The following is an 8,196-nucleotide window of genomic DNA, read 5'->3' as shown; positions in this document are numbered from 1 at the left end:
AAAACTTGCAAAAACTGGTGAAATTATACTCCTTTAATAATCATATTCTTTGGCATGCCTGATAGTTTCAGAACTGAGCAACTGAAATAATTATTCATCTTACATATAGAATAATAGAAATTTGAATGCGTCCCTAGAGCAGAATTCTATTATTTAACCATCTTTTTTTTTCAAAGGCTTGTTTTTTTCAGTGTTTGTCTTTAAAGCGGAACTAAAATAAAATGAAATAATTTTCAGTTTACTATTTTCTTTTTGAAATACTAGTTTGTAGCAATGAATATACTGAATACAGAACACTCAGTGTACCAGAATGCTCATGCTATTTAAATGCATTAAAAGCAATTCTATTTATTGCATTTTGTAAGAAAATATTAATTACCATTTATATAAAGTTTTATGGTTGTTTTATGACATTTTTATTAAGTATTTCTTAAGCAAGTTTTAAAATTAGGTTTATATCACTAGCTCCATTTTATTGAGTTGTTCACAATCTGTTTCTTCGTGTCTCCAATAACTTCAAGAAAGTGTTTTGGCAATAACTTCTATGAATGAATGAGTGAGCCAAAATGGTTGAACAAAACGAATATATGTCTCTGGTCTAATCTGCACATCTGACTTCTGGGTGATTGCTGAGACAGTAATGTGTCCTACCAGTATAGTATATTGGGTAAAACTCTGAAATAAAATCTCAGAAGTAATGAATTTGACTTCAAATATAATTCCCCTAATGTTTTTATCGGCTTCACACGTCTGTTGACAAAATTATGAAAACAATCCAACAAATGGATATAATCCAACAAATGGATATAATCCAACAAATGGATATAATCCACTGTTCTATTTTCTCTGATCAATTAAAGTTCTATTGTCTTTTTCTTCTATGAGAGATGAGTTTGCTGGTTTAGGTTGGTCAATATTCACCCACCTAACCCCATTCCTACCATCACTCAACCCTGCTCTCCACTTCTAAAAGTCTAACTGCTCATTTCCCCATTCCTTTAACTTTTTGTAAACTTTATGAACCTAACCAATTGGGTATAACCTTGTGTGTTTATTTCAAGAAAACATGATCCAAAGTATTACTCTGATTTTGAAATAGATTAATACATTCATTGTAATATACTTTTTAAAAAGTTAAAGTTGTTATGCTGAGAATAATTTTATAAAAGATAGTAAGGGACTCCCTTCTTGTTAGGATATAGGTTATTTAATAAGTTACTATGCAAAACAATAATGAAACATGCAACTCTCCTAGACAGAAGGGTATTTTAACAAAGTACCTCATATTTCTGATCAAAATGAAAAGTCATTACCAGATACTGCTTCTGCTAATATGACCACTCTTTGGAATAAATAGCTTTGAAGGTGTGAGAATCTCTAACTTTAATATAGGATATACAAACAAATCTTATTATCTTTCTTCCATTACATGGCATAATTTGCCACAAACTTTTATACCCAAGGTCATCCACAGTAATGATCAGGTACAACTTTTCCTTGTTAACTCTAAGAGAGACTACAACATAGTACCCTCACATTGTGAGGCTCTCTCAGCAAATTTTCCAGTCCATATCCACAGATGGATTAAGCATTACCGTGCAGGAAATGGCCATGCCTGTGGCCTGTCAGAGTATAATGCAAGCATCCCAAAATCCAGAAAACCAACTGTGTTATCCATAAAACTTGCTAAAATCTCCTTTTCATTAACCCATAAAAATCTCCATTTACTTCTCAAACCCAAAGATTTTTACTATCCACACTCCAGAAAGGAATTCCTTCGACACTGTCTCATGGCCATCCACACTTTTTTTTGCTTTCACAGGCTTTCTAGCTAGAATATGCTAATTATTTTTGTTGTTTCTATTTTTATTTTCCCCAAATTTCACATTGAAAATTCCTGGTGATAGACACCTTCTCCTTAAAGTAAGAAAACACTAAATGAAAAAGGCAGAACTCTCTTTAAATGAGAAAAGGGGAAAGGGTAGAAAAGCACATTAAAATATGTGTTCCTATGACTATATTCTTTACTCTTGTTCAATACAGCAGGACTTGAATGAAATGGGACAGTCATTTGGTGACTTGGGGTCAAGTAAAGGGTCCTGAAAGCAGTTACTCTTTGGGGCCCGGTAGGTACATATTCTGCTTAGGACAAGTGCCAGGTTGCGGACCTCATGTACAACACTGTTATAACTTAATGTCCTTTGACACATGAAAACAAAGAATGCCATTAATAAATGATCAATTAATTCATTGTTTTCAACATTAAGTCTCCTAGCAGCAACATGGCACAAAGGGAACACCAGGGCTTTGGTGCCATAAAGACCTGATTTTGAGTCTGCTTTCTTCTCTTTTATTAATAAATCACTTAGTTCAACCAAGTTTCTTTGAATGCCTACTTTTCATATGAGGTGATAATATTGTATAACAGCTCTTAGTTTTAAAAGTGATGCTTATTCAGCACCTAGCCATATGGCTAGCCCTTTCTGCCTACCTGGTAGAAAATTTTTTTTCTTTCTTTTGTGTTAGTTATCTATGTACACATTATCTATTTGTCTATTCATTTTTCTACTATAAAATATAGGTATAGCAATAAAGAATTCATTTATTTTAGATTATAACTTATTAATTAAATTTGTATTTTGTATCTTGTAAAAATTCCCAGAGGTCTGAAATGTGAAAAATGAATCGAAGAAAGGAGACAGCTGCTAGTTAAAGATCACTAATCAAACATTACATGAAATCCTGGCTCGATATTATAACTCTAAATTCTTAGAAGCTTACAGTGGGGTATCTTAAATTATAATGTTAGGCAATCAATATTTTAAAAACATTAATTAAATCTGCTGTTGGGCCATATGGTGAAATATTTATACAATTCCAAAGGTTAGAATCTTTCAAATCAGCCAACTAGAAATTTCTGAACAGGTAAACAGAGCATTTCAAAGTCAATTGAGCAATGAATAAAAATTAAACTTCCTATTTATACATACATCTTTTATTAGACATGCATTTGCTCAAATTATGGAAAATTATTAAAGATTTAAGTTAAATCGAAAGAGCAATTGCTGCTTTAAGGAAGCCTGTTTACATTTTAGTGCCTAAACTGTTTTTCTGAACTCTAGATAACCAAAGATATGAGTTGTTGATGTGTACATCCATACTTCAGATTAAGAAGCTACTGCAACTCAGTTCTTAAACCTCATGTTCAATTAATGAAGTGAATATACAGTTTCACTGCAACTCAGTTCTTAAATTTCATGTTCAATTAGTGAAGTGAATATCTGTACTTTATAAAGATGTGTATCTAATCAGCTAGGTAAATATTAAACATGTATTTTAAAGTAGTGTGAGTTTTACAATTAGAAGTTTTTGTTTGTTTGTTTGTTAAGTGCTGCAAGAAGAAACATTTTTGCATGAAATTTTCGAATTTTATTTTGTCTTTTATTTTTTTTATACCAAGAATATCTATCCCATGGTGTTATATGCTCACTTTTAAAGTTAAGAAATATTTCTGTAGAACTAGAATTTGACAAATTTTAGTTGGGAACTAAAATACTGTTTGGTAAATAGGTTAAAATTAATAAATTGTATTCCTTTACCCAACTTCTTCCATAAATCCAACCTGATCCACCAACTTCCTGCTCATTTGGCTTCTTTCCATATGTGGAATATATGGAGGTCATTCTGGTCTCTGGCACTTTGCATTTGCTATGACCTATGTCTTGAATACTCATCCTGGAGATATTTATATAGGTGACTTCTTTCATATTTAAGGTTACTTCTCAAATATCTCCTCAGCAACATTCCCCTCTCAACTACACACCTTCTTAATTTTAAGTAGCTACCCTTAACCTCACACTTCTGTCCTCTATCACTGCATATTCTGTGTACAGTATTTAAACATTAAAAAAAAAAAGTCTTTACATATAGTTAATCATTCATTTTGTCCATCTATTGGACTTTAACTTCAATGAGGGCAAAGACCATGCCAGATTTATGATGTTTGTATCCCAGGGCCTAAAATTGGGTAAAGAGCTCAAGTTATGATGGTTGATAAGCAAATAAATTCAGTAACTTTGAACATATTGTGCTTTCCGAATCATTTTTTAGAAAATACCTGGTTTTGCACATTTATATGAAATAAAGCAATAAGATTCTTGTCTTAGATCATTACCTCAACCATAATGTATGGAATTTGATCACTTACATTACCCCAAAGTGCTGTGACTAGTAGAGGTTTGTTTGCTCATTCATTACTAAAAAATATCAGTGATTTTAATGACAGTTTATGAAACATAAATTAAAATAAAATATTTATAAAGGATAGTGTGTGTGGTTTATTTTACCCAAAGCTCTTTAAGATTGTTAAATTTGGGTTAAGCTGATCATTTGTGCACAAGAGAGGCTAACATTCTGCATCTTAAAGGCTTAAAACTTAGAATTTCCCTATTTATATTGAGTTCTTTGTCACCACTGAACAGTGTTCATGTATCTTAAATTTATATAAGCAGGCTTTCCAAGAGAAGCAGCCCACATAATTAAGGATAATGATATACATGTGAATTATATGTATTATCAACTCCATTGAGATACACATATATATGCATGTGTGTGTGTGTGTGTGTGTGTGTGTGTGTGTGTGTGTGTGTATAACACACAGTAAACTACCCCAACTAGAGTAAAAGTTGATGAGTTTGTCAATGTTTATACCTATGAAACTACTGCTATAATCAAGAGACAGAGCATTTCCATCCCCTACAAAAATCTTCCCATTCCCATTTGTAGTTTATCTTTTCTGCTACTTCTGGCCTCAGACAACAATTTATCGCAAATGTATAATGACGAAAAACAAAAAACAAAAACAAAACATTCTCTAAAGTTGCATATAAGTGAAATAAAATAAATTTTATTTGAATATGGTTTCTTTCACTCGAAATACTAATTTTTATATCAATTCAATTTGCAGATATCAGTAGTTATATATATATACACACACACATACACACACACATATGTATGTATGTGTATAATTTGCTTTTTTTAAAAAAAATATTGAATGGTATTCTGTTACGTAGATATACCATCTATGTTTGACAGACATCTGATTGTTTCCTTTTTTTATGCTACTGTCACTAAAGCTGCCATAACATTTATATACAAACATTTGTGCTTTTATTTCCTTAGCAAAAATTGACAAAAATCAAGAGTAGAAAATAGAGTTGAAAGATTTGATATACTATTATCAATAATTGGTAAACAACTACACAGAATATCAGAACGGTATAATAAACATGAATAACCCTATCAAACAACTTAATTGACATTTATAGAATACTCCACTTTAAGGCAGAAGAATATACATTTTGCTTTTCAAGCACAAGGGAACATTCTACAATATATGCCATCTACTTCACTCTAAAGTATATTTTAATTTAAAAAACTTAGAGGATTGGAATCGCACACAGTATGTTTTCTGACCACAAGAGGTTTAAGTTAGAAATCAATAACAAAAGAAAATTGGGAGAATTCTCCAATATTTGGCAATCTTCATAGCACTAAATAACTCATGAAATATTATCACAACCAATAGTCATATCCATCATTTCCAAATTTTCTGTGTCCCTTTTTTTGTGTGTGACAAGAACATTCAACAAGAAATCTCAATTTTTTAAAGAAATAATACGAATTCTACAAAAACTCTTCACAAAAATTATGGACAGGGATATTGTTTCCAATTCTTTCTAAAACTCTAATATTATCCTGATAACAAAGCTAGAAGAAATCTTAAAAAAAAAAAAATTCAAATTCTACCATCTGCAATGACCTGGATGGACCTAGGGGGTATTATGCTGAGTGAAATGCATCAAAGATAAATACCGTATGATTTCTCTTTTGTGCAGAATCTAAGGAACAAAAGAAATGAACAAACGAAATGAAAAGAGACTCGTAGATACAGAGAATGAACTGGTGATTGCCAGCGGGAAGGGAGGTTGGGGGGCTGGGTGAAAAGGTGAAGGGATGAAGAAGTACAAATTAGTAGCTATGAAACTGTCATGAGGGTATAGAGTACAACATAGGGAAAATAGTCAATATTATTGTAATGGCTGTGTGTAGTGCCAGATGAGTGCCAGAGTAACTGGGGAGATCACTTTACAAATTATATAAATGTCTAACCATTGTACTATATACCTGAAATTAATAAAAAAAAAAACAAAAAAACTTCAAGCCAGTATCTCTCATAACCTAAACATAAAAGCCCTTAGAAATATCAGCACATCAAAACTAGCAATATATAAAAATGATTATAAATCAAGACTGATAGCCCAGGATTGCTAGATTGGTTTAGTATGTAAATATATTAATATAGAGTTATATGATAATGCATAAAAATCATATAGCCATCTCGATACGGTGAAAGCATTTGATCACATCTAAACACACATTCATGATAAAAACCTTTTCAACCTGATGGAAAGCATCAATAAAAAACCTATAGGTAACATCATACTTAATGCCTAAAAATTGAACTTTTCTAAGAACAGGAACAGGACAAGAAGTCTATTCCCATATATTTAGTCAACGTTGTCCTGGAGGTCCTACCCATTGTAGTAAGGCAAGAAAAAGATTTAAAGCATGCACATCTACAAGGGGAAAGCAAAACTGTTTTTACTCAGAGACATGATCTTTTATGCAGAGTGTCCTAAGGATATATTTTTTAAAATTATATATTAGAAATGATTTTATCAGCATTTTAAGATTCAAAATCAGTATATAATACTTAATTGCATTTCTTGACACTAGCAACAAACAATTTAATAATAAAATTCAGAATACAATTCCATTCATAATAGTATCAAAAACAATATGATGCTTAGGAATATATTTAACAAAGTGCAATCTGAACACTGAAATGTGAAAAACAATGCTGAGAAAAATTAAAGACAAATAAATCGACAGATGTACCTTGTTCGTGTATCAGAAAACTAAATATTGTAAAGATGGAATTGAGATTTAATAAAATCAAACATTAAGATTTAATAAGATCCCTATCAAAGCCCAATGGGTATATTTGTAGATATTTATAAGTTGATCATAAAATGCACATGAAGATGCAAAGTTTCTATTATAGCCAAATAATATTGCAAAAGAACAGTTAGTATTCATTTACTTCATTTCAAACCTTCTTATGAAGCTATAGTAATCAAGAGAGCATATTATATGCATAAGGATAATCATTCAGATCAATAGAATAGTATAAAAAATTCAGAGTTAGACTCATCTTTGCAGCCAATTTATTTTGACAAAGAAGACAAGGTGAATGAATGAAGAAAATTTTTAAATTGTCCTTGAAAAATTGGCTATCTATATAAAAATAACCTTGTCCCTTAGTTCATACAAGACAAATTATGGCTTATAGATCCCAAAAGTAAGAATTAACAACACTTACAAAAGAAAACATAGGAAAAACCTAGAGTGCTCTTCAGTTAGGCAAAGTATTCTTAAATGTCATGTCAAAAGCACAATAAGTAAAATAAAAATGTATGGAATTTCATCAAATTCAAAATGTTTGCTCTTCAAATACATCATAAAGAAAATGGGGGAAATGTTTTCAGAGCAATTATCTGATATATAAAGCACCCTGTGACTCAATAATAAAGTTGATAAACCTCCTTATTAGAACAAAATTGCAAAAACATTTGAATAGGCACTTCAGTGAAGATGATATACAAATAACTCAGCATCTTTAGTCCTTAGGGAAATGCATATTAATACTACAATGAGACAACATTAGAGAAATAAATTAAAACTAAAAGAGATACTGAACAAGAAATAGACTATTCTGTTAATTGAATTGTCCAGCTTTACTACAGTTGTTTTGGCCATAACCAACTGTTACTAAACTTCTAGATGTATTTGTATACATGTATTCTTAACCCTTTACTGAGAATTTGCACTCGGTTAGGTAAAATTGGAATGTAAATTCACCAGGAATTTATAAGAAGTGTGTAAGAATATAAAACATAAAAAAGAAAGTATTTTTTAGCTACTTTTAATATATTTTGATTTTTGAGAGGCATCAATTTATATAGTAAAATGCTATACAGGCCCATTTTATTAGTCCCTATACTTTCTATGTGTATTTTTGAAAAGCCAACTATGACTTCTGAGTTAAAAAAATTAAAAATTAAAAAAGAA

Source organism: Pteropus vampyrus, unplaced genomic scaffold, assembly GCF_000151845.1.
Source record: "Pteropus vampyrus isolate Shadow unplaced genomic scaffold, Pvam_2.0 Scaffold11, whole genome shotgun sequence".
NCBI classification, from domain to species: domain Eukaryota; kingdom Metazoa; phylum Chordata; class Mammalia; order Chiroptera; family Pteropodidae; genus Pteropus; species Pteropus vampyrus.
Note: the sequence above shows the minus strand (reverse complement) of the source record.